Below are 17,786 nucleotides of genomic sequence, written 5' to 3' on the forward strand. Positions count from 1 at the left end.
CCTGGGTATTTTTGTTTGGATATTTTTAGTATTTTTAGAGTTATTGCCTTGACTTAGTAAAATTTTGCAATTTTCAACTTGTGTCGCATGTAACTCAAAAAGTATTTGACCTAGAGTCATGAAACTTTACAGGAATGTTGATCAGCATGTGTAGTTGTGCACCTGGGTATTTTCGTCTGGATATTTTTAGTATTTTTAGAGTTATTGCCCTTGACTTAGTAAAATTTTGCAATTTTCAACTTGTGTTGCATGTAACTCAAAAAGTATTTGAGCTAGAGTCATGAAACTTTACAGGAATGTTGATCAGCCTTTATTTAATGACAGAAATTTCATATTTGATAGGAAGATAACTTACATGATACTCTTCCTTTTGATTGAGGTAGGGGTCAGTGTGTCATGGTCAAAGATGCAAAAAAGAGATTTCTACATGTTTGCTAATACAGCTTTTACTTTTTGACTGATGTTTTTTTATATTTGGTGGGTGAAAAACCTGCATGGTCTTCTTCCTTTTGATTGAGTTAGGGGTTAGTTGGGTCAAGGTCATCGATCAGTGCTAAAAAAATTTTTCCTCACTTCTGCCCATAAAGCCTTTATTTAAGGACAGATGTCTTTCATATTTGGTTGGAAGATTACTTGCATGTTATTCTCCCTCCGATTGAATGATTTCAACACATTTGCTAAAACAGCCTTTATTTTTTTACTGATATTTTTCATATTTGAAAGGATCATAACTTGCAATGACTTGCCAACTTATATTTTTCACAATTACAAAACGCTCTGACCATCCTTAACTCAATGGTTCAAACTATGTTCAAACTTAATGGTTTGAACAATTTTATTAGTTTGAGATATTGTTATTGAGGGGACATTTGTGTTTAACAAACATGTTCTTGTTTTGTTTTGTTTTTTTAGGTTTTTTTTGAAAGATAATGGTGCACTTATCAGGTTTATTACGGCATAGGTGTGGAAAAAAAATCTGTGGTGCATTTTCTATTATATTTTATATATTTAACATATTAATGAATGTTTATCAAATCACTTATGGTTTACTTAATGTAGTAAATTATGTTAAAACAGGTTAGGAAAAGAGAAAAAGAAAAAAATGAATATAGTGAAGGAAAAGGGGAAACAAGATGAAAGGATTGAGGAGCTACAGAATGCTAGAGATAGAATGTCTAAGCTGCTTAAAGAGGAACAGACTAAAGTCAGTGCTCATCTGAAGACATTGAAGTATTATGAGAGCCAACAGAAAGCCTTTGATCTGGAACGACAGTCAGAACCGTGAAACCAAACAGTCATTAGTGACACTATCACTACAGAGCCTTGAAGTCCTGCTTGATGGTTTGATTTTATTATTATTGATTATACGCTCGAAAGAATTTTGGAGTATAAATGTTATGCACCTCAGGTTGTCTGTCTGTCCGTCTGTTAGCAGGTTTTCTTGTCCGGTCTGTATTTTTTGAACTGGTTATAGGAAATTAAAACTACTTGGCAGAAATGTTAACCATAATGAGACGATGTGCAGAGAACAGGTTTGACCTTCCTTAGGTCAAGGTCACACTCAGTCATTTTGTTTCAATATCATATCTTTTTGTCAGCTCTGTATCTTTTGAACCAATTGAAAGAATTAAAACTTTTTGGCAGGAATATTACTTATATTGAGGCGGTGTGCAGAACATAAGTTTTGACTTCCTACAATCAATATTGGCCCCGCCCCAAGCATTTATTGATTTATAAAGACTTATATAGGAGTTTTCCTGTCTGAACTGTATCTTCTGAAACCGTGGAAGAAAATTCAAACTACTTGGGAGAAATGTTAACCATAATGAGACAATGTGCAGAGCGCAGGTTTGACCTTTCTCAGGTCAACATCAAGGTCACAGTCATTTTGTTTCAATATCAAAAATTTTTGTCCGCTCTGTAACCTCTGAACAGATAGAAAGTAATTAAAAAATTTTGGCAGGAATATTACTTTTATTAAGACGGTGTGCAGAACTTTTGACCTCCTCCCAACCCGGGTATTAATTGATTTATGAAGAATTACATAGGAGTTTTTGTGTCTGGTCTGTATCTTTTGAACCGGTGTTAAGAAATTGGTACTACTTGGCAGAAATGTTAATCATAATGAGAAGATATGCAGAGCATAGGTTTGACCTTCCTCAGGTCTAGGTCAAGGTCACACTTAGTCATTTTGTATCAATTTTCAAAATTTTGTGGCCCCTCTATTTCTTTTAAACTGATAGTATGAAATTAAATCTATTTGGCAGAAATATTTATATATCTGAGATGATGTGAAGTGCACAGTTTTGGACTTCTTCAGGTCAAGGTCACACTGACTGCCTAGTTATTTTTAAAGTTTAACCAGACTACTCCTCTTGTACCACTAACGTAATTTCAATGAAACTTTACAGGATTGATCTTGGCATAATACACGGGTTTTCCGGTTGAATGATATTTGGCAGAGTTATGCCTCTTGAATAAAAAAATGTGTTTTACAATGTTAATGATTTTTATATGCCCGAAAGAATTTCGGGCATATTATGTTATACCCCCTGGCGTCAGTCCGTCTGTCCGTCCGTCCGTTAGCAATTTGGTTTCTGGAGCATAACTTAAGTTCCATTTGGCCCACAATATTCAAACTTCATAGGATGATTGTCCATATTGGGTAGAAGACCTCTATTGATTTTGAGGTCACAAGGTCAAAGGTCAAGGTCACTATTATTTTAAAACTGAAAACAGTTTCCGGAGCATAACTTAAGTTCAATTTGGCCCAAAGTGTTCAAACTTCATAGAATGATTGTCCATATTGGGTAGAAGACCCCTATTGATTTTGGGGCACAAGGTCAAAGGTCAAGGTCACTATCACATTAAAACTGAAAACAGTTTCCGGAGCATAAGTAAAGTTCAATTTGGCCCACAGTTTTCAAACTTTATAGTATGATTGTCCATACTGGGTAGAAGACCCCTATTGATATTGGGGTCACAAGGTCAAAGATCAAGGTCACTATCACCTTAAAACTGAAAACAGATTCCGGAGCATAACTTAAGAGTCATTTAGCCCACAATATTCAAACTTCATAGGATGATTGTCCATATTGGGTAGAAGACCCCTATTGATTTTGGGGTCACAAGGTCAAAGGTCATTATTACTTTAAAACTGAAAACAGTTTCCATACCCTAACTTTAAATCCATTTGGCCCACAGTGTTCAAAATTCTTAGGATGATTGTCTATATTGGGTTAGAACACCCCTTTTGAGTTTGGGGTCACAAGGTCAAAGTTCAAGGTCACTATTACCTTAAAACTGAAAACAGTTTCCGGAGCATAACTTATGTTCCATTTGGCCTACACTATTCACACTTCATAAGAGGATTGCTATTTGAAGGAGGTAATACTTTATTTAATTCCCATGCCTTACAAATGCTTCGTCTTTACTAAAAAAAACACAAACACTTTCGGGCATATAATGCTCCGCCTAGCGGTGCTCTTGTTGTGCCTTCTGCTTCACAGAAGCTGCAACATGTAATTAGCTATCATTAGACAACATATGTGATCACTGATACAGCTCTTGTTATGGGCTTGTATTTACTAACTAGTAAACCTCTTTTGCTTTGGGGTTTCATTTATTGTCAGTTTTCTTGCAATTGGCTTATACATGTATTTACTGCCCAATCTATGTTGCTATGGAATCTGGAGGGGGATATTGTTTTAGCGTTCTCTGTCTGTCCTTCCGTCTGTCTGTCCATCCATCCATCCTCCCGAATTTCATTTCCGCGCCAGTTCTCTGCAAATAATCTGGAATTCAATGAAACTTCAACGCTAAGAGGAGATGCGCATATCGGTCAGACCCGTTAACACAGAGTTATGGCCCTTGATTAGTTATGCAGTATGCATATAGAGCAATAATCTTTTCTGTGCTACTTCTCTGCAACTTTTGGCTGGCATTTAACGAAACTTTATAGGAACCATTAATACCAAGACAAGATGGGCTTTTTGTCGTTGTTCCTTCAACAAAGCGGTCAGACCCTTCAACAAAGGGTTTTGGCTCTTGATTAGTTATAGGGTTTGCATATAGAGCAAGAATCATTTCCATGCTATTTCTCTGCAACTATTAAGAGTTCATTGAAACTTTATGGGAACCATCAACACCAAGACGAGATGGGCATATTGTTTCCTTGTTCCGGTCAGACCCTTCATCACAGGAACATGGGGCGTCCGTGGCCGAGTGGTTAAGGTCGTTGACTTCAAACCACTTGCCCCTCACCGCTGTGGGTTCGAATCCCGACAGGGACTTTGGATTCTTTCATGTGAGGAAGCTATCCAGCTAGCTTATGGAACGTCGGTGGTTCTACTCAGGTGCCCGTTCGTGCCTGAAATAATGCACGGAAAGGCACCTGAGGTCTTCCTCCACCAGTAAAGCTGGAACGTCGCGATATGACCTATAATGTGTCGATGTGACGTAAAACCCAAAACAAACAAACAAACAGGAACATGGACCTTGATTATTTATATTGTATGCATATAGAGCAATATTGCTATTGTTTTGCAACTGCTGGATTGATTTCAACAAAACTTTATAGGAACCATCAATACAAAAAAGGCAATGTCCAGATAATACTATTTAACACAGAGCTATGGCCTCTGTTATTGCCCTGGTTTTTAAATAATGTACAAAGAATATTACTGTTAATGCCATGATAAATATATGAATAAAGCCTTATGTCTCCAGTTGTTGTGTTAGTAATGACCAGTACTCCACAGGGATATAAATTCAACCAATTTGCTCTTGTTCTCACTGCCAATAATTTGCCACTACCTATAATTTTGTCTTGTATTTGCTGTCAGAAATCTTTAGCTATGGGATTTTATTAACTGCCAAACCTCTGTTCCTATGGACTTGTTTTAACTGCCAATCCTCTGTTGCTATGGGCGTATATTTACTGCCAAACATGTGTTTATGGGCTTGTATTTACTGCAAAATCTCTTTTGCTATGGGCTTGTGTTTACTGCCAAACCTCTGTTCCTATGGACTTGTTTTAACTGCCAATCCTCTGTTGCCATGGGCTTATATTTACTGCCAAACAATATTTACTGCCAAACATGTGTTGCTATGGGCTTGTATTTACTGCCAAACCTCTGTTGCTATGGGCTTATATTTACTGCCAAACATCTGTTGCTATGGGCTTATATTTACTGTCAAACCACTTCCACTTGCAGTGGGCTTATATTTACTGCCAAACTTCTATTGCTATGGGCTTGTATTTACTGCCAAACCTCTGTTGCTATGGACTTGCTTTTACTGCCAAACCTCTGTTGCTATGGGCTTATGTTAACTACCAAACCTCTGTTGCTATGGACTTGTATTTACTGCAAAACCTCTGTTGCTATGGGCTTGTGTTTACTGCCAAACCTCAGTTTCTATGGGCTTATATTTACTGCCAAACATCTGTTGCTATGGGCTTCTATTTACTGCCAAACATTTGTTGCTATGGGCTTATATTTACTGTCAAACCACTTGCAGTGGGCTTATATTTACTGCCAAACCTCTGTTGCTATGGGCTTATATTTACTGTCAAACCTCAGTTGCTATGGGCTTATATTTACTGCCAAACCTCTGTTGCTATGTGCTTATATTTACTGTCAAACCACTTGCAGTGGGCTTGTATTTACTGCCAAACCTCTGTTGCTATGGGCTTGTATTTACTGCCAAACCTCTGTTGCTATGGGCTTGTAATGGGCATGTATTTACTGTCAGACCTCAGTTGCTATGTGCTTATATTTACTGCCAAACATCTGTTGCTATGTGCTTATATTTACTGCCAAACATCTGTTGCTATGGGCATGCATTTACTGTCAGACCTCAGTTGCTATGGGCTTATTTACTGCCAAACCTCTGTTGCTATAGGCTTGTTTTTACTGCCAAACCTCTGTTAATATGGGCTTGTATTTACTGCCAAACCTCTGTTGCTTTAATGTCATTAAGCAAATGACGTTAAACGATGTTAGCATTGTCTTTGATGTTAGGAAAAAAAGTTAATTATCCCCCGCCGAAAAGGCGGCGGGGGATATAGAAATAGTCTCCTTCCGTCCTTCCGTCCGTCCTTCCGACCGATATTTTTGTCCGGAGCATATCTCTAAAAGTATTTGAGTTATCAACTTGAAACTTCAAAGGTAGATGGATCTCATTGAGGAGGAGTGCAGTGCTTAAGAATGATAACTCTACCTGCATTATTTTTGAGTTATTGCCCTTTTTTTTTTTTCAAAGATAAATTTTTGTCCAGAGCATAACTCAAAAAGCCTTGAGATATCAAAATGAAACTTCAAAGGTGCACAGATCTCACTCAGGAGGTGTGCAGTGCACACGAATGATAACTCTACCTTTTATAATTTTTGAGTTATTGCCCTTTGTTATTTTTCATACATAATTTTTCACCCGAGTGGAGCATAACTCAAAAGTGTTTGAGATGTCAACATGAAATGTCATAGGTGGATAGATTTTATTGAGGAGGAATGCTGTGCAAAAGAATGATAACTCTTCCCTGTACAATTTTTTAGTTATTGCCCTTTGTTATTTTTCATACTATTTTGTCCGGAGCTTATCTCAAAAAGCATTTGAGGTATCAACTTGAAACTTCATAGGTGGATGGATCTCATTGAGTAAGAGTGCAGTGCACAAGAACGATAACTCTACCCTGCATAATTGTTTAGTTATTGCCCTTTTTTTATTTTTCAAAATTAACTTTTGTCCAGAGCATAACTCAAAAGGCCTTTGAGATATCATTATGAAACTTCATAGGTGCATAGATCTAACTCAGGAGGTGTGCAGTGCACAAGAATGATAACTCTACCTTTTATAATTTTTGAGTTATTGCCCTTTGTTATTTTTCATACTTAATTTTTCACCTGAGCAGAGCATAACTCAAAAAGTGTTTGAGATATCAACATGAAATGTCATAGGTCATAGGTGGATAGATCTTATTGAGGAGGAATGTTGTGCGCAAGAATGATAACTCTTCCCTGTACAATTTTTGAGTTATTGCCCTTTGTTCTTTTTCATGCTATTTTGTCCAGAGCTTATCACAAAAAGTATTTGAGGTATCAACTTGAAACTTCAAAGGTAGATGGATCTCATTGAGGAGGAGTGCAGTGCTTAAGAATGAAAACTCTACCCTGCATTATTTTTGAGTTATTGCCCTTTGTTATTTTTCAAGATTAATTTTTGTCCAGAGCATAACTCAAAAAGCCTTTGAGATATCAAAATGAAACTTCATAGGTGCATAGATCTCACTCAGGAGGTGTGCAGTGCACAATAATGATAACTCTACCTTTTATAATTTTTTAGTTTTTGCCCTTTGTTATTTTTCATACATAATTTTTCACCCGAGTGGAGCATAACTCAAAAGTGTTTGAGATGTCAACATGAAATGTCATAGGTGGATAGATTTTATTGAGGAGGAATGCTGTGCAAAAGAATGATAACTCTTTCCTGTACAATTTTTAGCTCACCTGTCACAAAGTGACAGGGTGAGCTTTTGTGATCGCTTTTCGTCCGGCGTCCGTCCGGCGTCCGTCCGTAAACTTTTGCTTTAAATGACATCTCCTCATAAACCACTAAGCCAATTTCATCCAAACTTCACAGGAATGTTCCTTTTGTGGTCACCTTTAAAAATTGTTCAAAGAATTTAATTCCATGCAGAACTCTGGTTGCCATGGCAACCGAAAGAAAAAACTTTAAATATCTTCTTTTAAAGAACCCAAAGAGCTAGAGCTTAGATATTTGGCATGAAACATCTTCTTATGAGTGTCTACCAAGTTTGTTCAAATAAAAGCCCTGGGGTCAAAATTGGCCCTGCCGCAGGGGGTCATTGATTTTCTCTATATGCATATAGTAAAAACTTAAAAAATCTTCTTTTAAAGAACCCAAAGAGCTAGAGCTTAGATATTTGGCATGAAACATTTTCTAATGAGTGCCTACCAAGTTTGTTCAAATAAAAGCCCTGGGGTCAAAATTGGCCCTGCCCCAGAGGGTCATTGATTTTCCCTATATGCATACAGTAAAAACTTAAAAAATCTTCTTTTAAAGAACCCAAAGAGCTAGAGCTAAGATATTTAGCATTAACATCTTCTAGTGAGTGTCTACCAAGTTTGTTCAAATAAAAGCCCTGGGGTCAAAATTGGCCCTGCCCCGGGGGTCATTGATTTTCCTTATATGTGTATAGCAAACACTTAAAAACCTCTTTGAAAAAATCCCAAATAGCTAGAGTTTACATATTAAGCATGAAACATCTTCTAGTGAGTGTCTACAAAGTTTGTTCAAATTAAAGCCCTGGGGTCAAAATTGGCCCCGCCCCGGGGGTCATTGATTTCCTTAAATGTGTGTAGAAAAAACTTAAAAAAATCTTCTTTGAAAAAAACCCAAATAGCTTGAGTTAGATATTAAGCATGAAACATCTTCTAGTGAGTGTCTACAAAGTTTGTTCAAATAAAAGCCCTTGGGTCAAAACTGGCCCCGCCCCAGGGGTGTCATTGTTTTTAACTATATGTGTATAGTAAAAACTTAAAAATCTTCTTTTAAAAAACCCAATGAGCTAGAGCTTAGATGTTTAGCATGAAACATCTACTTATGGGTGTCTTCCAAGTTTGTTCAAATAAAAGCCCTTGGGTTGAAATTAACTCTGCCGGGGGGGGGGGGAAGGTCATTGTTTTCCTTATATGTGTATAGCAAAAACTTAACATCATGAAACATCTTCTAATGGGTGTCTTAATTCCAAGTTTGTTTAAATAAAAGCCCTGGGGTTTAAACTGACCCCGCTTCGGGGGCCTATATACAGGTGAGCAACCTCAGGGCCATCATGGCCCTCTTGTTTAGTAATTGCCCTTTGTTCTTTTTCATACTATTTTGTCCGGAGCTTATCTCAAAAAGCATTTGAGGTATCAACTTGAAACTTCATAGGTGGATGGATCTCATTGAGGAAGAGTGCAGTGCACAAGAACGATAACTCTACCCTGCATAATTGTTTAGTTATTGCCCTTTTTTTATTTTTCAAAATTAACTTTTGTCAAGAGCATAACTCAAAAGGCCTTTGAGATATCATTATGAAACTTCATAGGTGCATAGATCTAACTCAGGAGGTGTGCAGTGCACAAGAATGATAACTCTACCTTTTATAATTTTTGAGTTATTACCCTTTGTTATTTTTCATACTTAATTTTTCACCTGAGCGGAGCATAACTCAAAAAGTGTTTGAGATATCAACATGAAATGTCATAGGTCATAGGTGGATAGATCTTATTGAGGAGGAATGTTGTGCGCAAGAATGATAACTCTTCCCTATACAATTTTTGAGTTATTGCCCTTTGTTCTTTTTCAAGCTTTTTTGTCCAGAGCTTATCTCAAAAAGTATTTGAGGTATTAACTTGAAACTTCAAAGGTAGATGGATCTCATTGAGGAGGAGTGCAGTGCTTAAGAATGATAACTCTACCCTGCATTATTTTTGAGTTATTGCCCTTTGTTTTTTTTCAAGATAAATTTTTGTCCAGAGCATAACTCAAAAAGCCTTTGAGATATCAAAATGAAACTTCAAAGGTGCACAGATCTCACTCAGGAGGTGTGCAGTGCACACGAATGATAACTCTACCTTTTATAATTTTTGAGTTATTGCCCGTTGTTATTTTTCATACATAATTTTTCACCCGAGTGGAGCATAACTCAAAAGTGTTTGAGATGTCAACATGAAATGTCATAGGTGGATAGATTTTATTGAGGAGGAATGCTGTGCAAAAGAATGATAACTCTTCCCTGTACAATTTTTTAGTTATTGCCCTTTGTTCTTTTTCATACTATTTTGTCCGGAGCTTATCTCTAAAAGCATTTGAGGTATCAACTTGAAACTTCATAGGTGGATGGATCTCATTGAGGAAGAGTGCAGTGCACAAGAACGATAACCCTTCCCTGCATAATTGTTTAGTTATTGCCCTTTTTTTATTTTTCAAAATTAACTTTTGTCCAGAGCATAACTCAAAAGGCCTTTGAGATATCATTATGAAACTTCATAGGTGCATAGATCTAACTCAGGAGGTGTGCAGTGCACAAGAATGATAACTCTACCTTTTATATTTTTTGAGTTATTGCCCTTTGTTATTTTTCATACTTAATTTTTCAAGTCAATTTTTTTCTCAAAAGTATTTGAGGTATCAACTTGAAACTTCATAGGTGGATAGATTTAACTGAGGAGGGATGCAGCACACAAGAATGATAACCTACCCTGCATTATTTTTCAGTTATTGCCCTTTGTTATTTTCAGCCATCAGTATTCCCCGTACGAAAAAAACTCCTGTTTTACAACTGTAAAACGACTGAAAAACACCTGTTTTTGTAAAAATACAGGTCTTAGGGACCTGTGTTTGCTGAATTTGACATTTTGACTAAGAAATACAGGTGTATTTGAACAATTTTACAGGTGTATTTTTGAGACAAGACCTATGTTTTAGATGTACACATGTAATTCTGATACTTAGAAAATATTGAGCTGATATTTTGTGCTGAAAATAATCTAAGTCCAAAACTACAACTGTATTTTCAATGATACAGATGTACAATACACACTTAGAAAATCTTTTAGAGAAATTGTTCTTATTTAAATACTTTAATATCTTTGATGCAATTATACAGACTGCATGCACATTATTTACACTTAGGATTTAATTTTTAACATTCATAATGTAAGCAACTTTGAACTAAGAGTACTATCTAAATTTGAATATACATGTACATTGTATATGATTATTTAGTTTTAAAATATATGAGATAGTTCACATAGGCATGTCCTTGTTGTTCTTTTAAGTATAAAAAGAACAACAACAAAAACTATAACAACAACAAACTGCTACATGTTCTTATTCAAGACTCCAAATTTGCAGACATTATGAGTTATTCTTCACTCTGTTAAGTTAATTGTGTATGAAATAAACTCATACATTAAGCTCTCTCAGTCTAGTTTGTAATATAAATGACCTGTTAAGTAGGATAAATAAATAAACACTGCCTCTACTACTCTACAATGATTTTACACAACTGACTGATTTTACACCTTGCACTGACCAGTCTGATAATGGTAACCACCTGTTTTCCCACCATAAATTCTGCTACAGTCCAGACTCTTCCATTTGATTTTTTTCTGGGGGGAAACAACTTTATAAATTTTAAATGAAGTCTGTTTAGAAGGAAATTGCAAAATTATCTTTAAAAACTTATTATGAATTTGAAATTCTACATTACACTTTTTTTTCTCATATGTCTATATGATTGTGAAAGTAAAATGATGGGTGCTTTGATTTGTGGAATATCCCTGTTTAACATTATGGATGATGAATCAGTCCAGTTCTTAAACAGTTGTAAAATTTGAAATCTGAGGTATTTGTGGAAATAGTGCTCATGTATCACAAAGGATCTTATTGATAATTAAGAAATTGTGGAGATATAAGCAATTTTCTAGGCAATATTTTGTATAAAATGTTTGGGTGTAAATTCTTAAACTTTTCAAAGAAAAAAATCAAGGCTACAGTCTTGTTAATGAAAATGACAATATTCTGGATTATGGGATATGCTGGTTGCAAATGAAATTTGAATCTTGGACAAGAAGATGAAAACCAGAATTATAAAAAATCAGGTAATAACCTTTGGATACATTTATGCAAAAAACAAGTATTATTTCAGGTCTGCTAGCAATTATTTTTATCAACTTTATTCTGAAAAAAATAATATTTTACATTCTATTTACCAAGTTGGAAAATAATTTTTAAATGTCACCAATAGCATTTAATTAGATACTACAATATTGACTGTTAACTGCTTTATATTTTTGAATACAGTCTTGAAGAGATGATATTAAATACATTTATACTTAACTTCTAATTAATAGGTCATAATTTATTTTCATATCTTTTATGATGAACTATGAATTTTGTTCTTAAAGGTCACAGTACACCCCCCAGAGACGTTGATCTAGTACATGAAACATTTAAGCAAAGGACTAAAACAGACATGGTAAAACGAAATTGTAGTTGAACTAATTAGAATAGTTTTGACAGAAATTCATGGTTAAACAAAATAAGTCTACCTTAATTATTAAAGTTAAGTTACCAGTTTACCACTAATAGAAACAGCTCAGTAAATATCTTTTATCAGGCAATGCATTAAGTAGGAAAATTAATACAATTTTGTATTCATTAATTGTCAAAACATAATTATATAGGTTGAAGTTAATTGGTACGTATTTAAAAAAATGAATTGGTCAGGCACTGAATATGTGCATTGATGACATTAGTACAAAATGCAAGCATTGAAAGTTACATTTAGTATTCATTTAATGATAAACTATTGATGTTTTATTTGATTCAGGTGAAGCTGCTTTAAACAGGATCTCAAATCACAATGACAGGGACCAGTTAAGAAGAGAAAACACTTGCAAATGCTTTATTCCAACTGGCAATAAATTTTTACAAGAAAAAAAACTTTATTAGCATTTGTGAATTTTTCTTCAAATGAAAGGATATGCCTGCAGTGTTATTCATGACTTAGATTTTATTGATGCAGTATCAGTAGTGTAAGACTGTAACAGAATGTAATAAAATATAGTAATCCATTTAAGACAAAGTGAAAATTTGTTATATTTATCCCCATCTTTAGTGATAGTGATTCTAGTTCAGTGATATTTCCGCTCACCTTAGCACAGAGTGCCATTTTGAACTATTGTGATTGTATAATGTCTGCTATTTGTACCTTAATCTTGTAAAAAGATATTTTCTCCTCAACCATTTCTTATTTTCAAAGATTGAGTAGCAACAAATGCACAAAATTTCTGACCAAAGTGTATTTATCCCAATGAAAAAGATATTTGCACCAAACATGCCAAATATGTTTGCATTTATGTGTGGTTTTCATCCCTTAAACAATAAGGGCACCTGTATTTTATTTTTGACCTGTAAAATTTTACACCTGTATTTTTTAGCTGAAAAAATTTTACACCTGTATTTTTAGACCTGTAAAATTTTACACCTGTATTTTAAACAGCTGTAAAACAGTACAACTTTTTTTCGACCCATAGAAAAAAACAGTTAATTTACATATTTCGTTCATAGTACAGGTGTAAAACAGGTGTATTTTTGAAAAAACAGGTGAAATTTGCTATATGTTTATCAAAACTGAAGAAAAATACAGCTGTAATTTTTAACAGAAAAACAGGTGTATTTTAGGCAAAATTACAGTAGTAAAATTTCGTACAGGCCACATAGGTTTCAAATCTGTAATCACTATAGCCATCAGTTTTCATTACCAAAAGACCTCTTAAAATGGAATTATTCTGCTCTACTACATATACATTCTTCCAATGAGCAAACACATTCGGCGGGGGATGGCCATGTTGACATGGCTCTTGTTACTTTTGAAATGTTAAAGTTAAATAGGAATTAATAACAATAAGCAAATTTCAAAAGATTAACTTTATTTCAAAAGCAATTGAAATTGATATTTTTAAAACTTGAATATGTCAATTTATAAAAATAGTAAATGCGATGGAAAATGCACAGACACTTGGGGTTTGGAGCTCAAAACGCCTTTAAAATCCAAATAAAATGCATATTTGTCAATCCCAGCACATGTACTGATCATATATATCAAAAAAACTTAATATAAGCCGATTTGAAAAAATTTCATATTTCAACATCTATAATAATTATAGATGTTGAAATATGAAATTTTTTCAAAACGGCTTATATTAAGTTTTTTTGATATATATGATCAGTACATGTGCTGGGATTGACAAATATGCATTTTATTTGGATTTTAAAGGCGTTTTGAGCTCCAAACCCCAAGTGTCTGTGGGAAAATGTGCCAATGTAGACCAATCCAATATAAATTTAGTCTTAAATTTATGCTAAAAATAAAGCTTTAAGAAAACTCTATGGTTATAGTTATTTGTCAAATGAAAAACAAAATAGAATGTGTTCTCATTATTTAAGGTGCTGAATCTGATGCAGATGACATCATTTCCAGTGCCGGGGAAGTTGGGAGTGCCGTCCAACATTTGCCAAGGAAAGTGACATTGATGAAAAGTGAATATGAAAGCTGAAATTAGAAAAACATCAAATGAAGGAACATTACGAGAAAATTCAACAGACCGATATGTTGAAAAATAAGAAAATTAATGACCTAACAAAACAATGTGCAATATTTCGGGAGCAATTGGAGAGTATGAAAATGCAGACATGTTGTGCATTAACACCAAAATTTGAACATCCTGAGGGCAGCGAGAATATTAACTTGAACTTGACACCAGACTTGTTCACATCACCTGTCAAAAATACACAATCTGAGCATTCAGAGAAGCCAAGTACTTCCTGTGATACTGCTTTATCTGAAAGATCACTTGGGAAATCCCAGAAAAGATCGTGTGATAGTGAAGACACAGAGAACCAGGAACAAACAAAATACCTCAAAATTACGTCTGCAGCGGAGAAAAAAGCTTAAAAGTTGAAGCGTTTCAAAAGTGAAAGTGCTATCAAAGGTTTTAATTCTATAACAACATTAGCTTCCATGAATATATTTAAGAAACATGAACTTGGCGGGCACAGTAACAATCAATGTAGCATTGTACAGAAGGGTTTTGACAGCCTTGGAGGTCATAACACGCATATTTATTAAAACCCTATTGGAAACCCATTTAAAAAGCCGACAGTCAAGAAAAGCTTTAGTCAAAGTAAACTGTCCAAGTTCAGTAAAACACCATCCTTAACCAAAACTTGATAATGTTGTGATTTTTGATGAATAGAACTAATTATTGCGGCTCAGTTTCTAATTTACTAACATGTTGACTTGGGAATATAATTATACATGTTATATATACAATCATTGTTACAGAGATAGTATGCTGAAATGTGTCATTTACTATCAAAAGACAGGAACATAATAAGGCTATAGTGTTTGCATGCCAGTTGTAACACTTATTATTAAATGATTTCATTCCAATAGTTATTATTTAATGGTATAATTCTAATTACAGATGTGTCAGTAACAGTTTTCTATTGTTGCTCTTATATTTTCACTGGTACTTAACTCTTATATTTTCACTGGTACTTTACTCTTATATTTTCACTGGTACATTAAAAACTTTGAAAACGGACCCTGTCGGACAAGGCCAAAAGTCTGGTTTTCAGTGAGGATTCTGGTTTTCAGAGGTTTTATATACAATACAGTCATCTTTTATAATTACAGTATGTTTGTAAATGTACTTCTAAATGGTCTTCTGTTTTCTTTTATCTATGTTTATGATAGTCTAAGTACCAGACTTAAGTTTATTTTAATATGACTACAAAATATGTTGATTTAGTTCATTTCAAATTTTAACTATTTTATTTCATATAAAATGATTTATTTAATAAATAATCACATAATAATAACAATTTGCACTAGTCATCTGTTCTATTGAGCATTCATAACATTTATACATGAATGATTTATGTGTACAATATGCATATATTCATCTGGAGTAAGTTCATACATAAGATAATTAAATAGAGGATATTTGTTTAGTTCAGTGTAAGATCGGAATATATTTCACCGAGTGAGCACCAAAAGGTATATTTCACGAGTGGCGCAGCCACGAGTGAAATATGAACTTTTGGTGTTCACGAGGTGAAATATATTTCGATCTTACATTAAACTAAACAAATTTTCTTTTTATCATATGCAAAAAAACGTTTAAAAAGACATTTTAACTTAGTACTAAATGAAAAGGGCGCCAAATATAATATAACGTGACGTCATTTTCGACATCAGGTCATTAAGTTGGTTTCCAGTAAGTACTGTGAACGCTTGTATTTCACTGAAACAACGTACTGGGCTCAAATATTCAAAACAGTGAAATTATCAAATCGATAATTTCACTGTTTCAAACAGTGAAATTACCAGCTTTTAACTCACTGATATATTTCTATAAACCACCGAAAAGCATGTAATAAATTATGTTTAAACATTTATTTAATATGCATGTAACAAACATTCATTTAATTTGTGAACATTTAATTATGTATTCTTTAGGTTTATATGTTTTTCTCAGTATTGTACTTTAGTCTTATATTTTCACTGATACTTAGTTTACAAAGGTTAATTGATATGAAACTCGCCTGTAAGTATCTGCACATTCATAGTAGTGCTAATTTTGGTCTGTCTGTCTGCCGGTCTGTCCGTCAGTATACCACATGGTTTCCGCTGATTATCTTAAAAACTATTTATAACAAAGTCTTCATATTTAACATATTGATTAGTTATATGAAGAAGATGACCCTTATTGATTCTAGGGTCACTAGTTGGTCAAGGTCACACGGGCATTAAATGTTAGAATGGTTTCCGCACATTATCTTGAAAACTATTTATCACAAAGTCTTTATATTTGGTTTCCGCTCATTATCTTGAAAACTATTTATCACAAAGTCTTTATATTTATATTTTTCAAAATGATTGGTTATAACTAGTAGATGACCAGTAATGATTTTTTGGTAACTAGTTCAAAGGTCATGGTCACAGGGGTCTTACATGTCAGAGACAAGTTGCCATATAATAGGCAAATTCACACAGAAATTCATAGCTTTCAACAGCAACTTCCAAATGTATACTAATCAACATCAAGGTCAATGTGAATATGTTTAATTCCTTTTTAGCTCGACTATACGAAGTATATGGAGAGCTGTCCTACTCATCCCGTCATCGGCGTCCGCGTCCAGATTTCAGATTAAAGTTTTGGTGCAGTAAAATATTTTTATCTATAACTGTCAAACTTCAAATATATATTCCTTATCATCAATGGCATCTTATGTGATAAGGTTCATAACTCTAGCACCAATATTTTCAGATTTATCTCCCCTTGTACTTAGAATTTTCCTTAAAAAATACTATTTTTACTGTTTCTTCTTTATTTCTTAAAGGGTCAACCTCATACTTCAAATATATGTACCTTATTATCATCCCCATCTTATGTGACAAGGTTCAAAACTCTAGCACCAATATTTTAAGATTTATCTCCCCTTGAACTTAGAATTTTCCTTAAAAAATACTATTTTTTTTACTGTTACTTCTTTATTTCTTAAGGGATCAACCTCATACTTCAAATATATGTACCTTATCATCATCCCCATCTTATGTGACAAGGTTCATAACTCTAGCACCAATATTGCAAGAATTATCTCCCCATAAACTTAGATTTTTAACTAGAAAAATGTTATTTTTTACTAAAACTTTTTTAGTTTTAAAGGTATCTACCTCAAACTTCAAATACTTATTCTTTATCATCAATTACATTTTATATGACAATGTTCTTAACTCTTGAAGCAATTTTTACAGATTTATCTCTCTTTGAACTTAGGATTTTCTTTAAGAAATAATATAACTTCCTTACTTTTTAAGGTATCTACTTCAAACTTCAAAATATATATTTCTTATCATTACACACATGTTGTGTGACAAGGTTTCATAACTCTAGCTTGACTATTTCTAGAATTATTTCTCTTGATCTTGGAATTTATGTTAACAAATGTTATTTTTTTTTACTATAACTTAATATAATTATACATAATTGATTTTTTCTTTCATAGTTTTGTCCTCCTTACTGCGTCAGTATTTTATTAGTCAAGCTTGGCTGTCTCCTGTGACAGCTCTTGTTTATGACTAATGCTGCATGTAAAACTTTTCCAATCAAAGGCAAGAAAGTTGTCAACATCAATGGTGTACAAGT

At 33.9% G+C, this 17,786-nt stretch overlaps 1 long non-coding RNA gene across 1 annotated transcript; it reads left to right on the forward strand.

The window, feature by feature from the left end:
- The first annotated feature begins 1,081 nt into the window (after positions 1 to 1,081).
- LOC132738503 (uncharacterized) lies at positions 1,082 to 14,594 on the forward strand. Its single transcript, XR_009626883.1, has 2 exons — positions 1,082 to 1,341; positions 14,020 to 14,594. It is a non-coding gene; the product is annotated as an uncharacterized LOC132738503 (long non-coding RNA).
- Positions 14,595 to 17,786: the final 3,192 nt, after the last annotated feature.

This window comes from Ruditapes philippinarum, unplaced genomic scaffold (assembly GCF_026571515.1).
Source record: "Ruditapes philippinarum isolate M1 unplaced genomic scaffold, ASM2657151v2 ctg14130_1_1_1_1, whole genome shotgun sequence".
NCBI classification, from domain to species: Eukaryota; Metazoa; Mollusca; class Bivalvia; order Venerida; family Veneridae; genus Ruditapes; species Ruditapes philippinarum.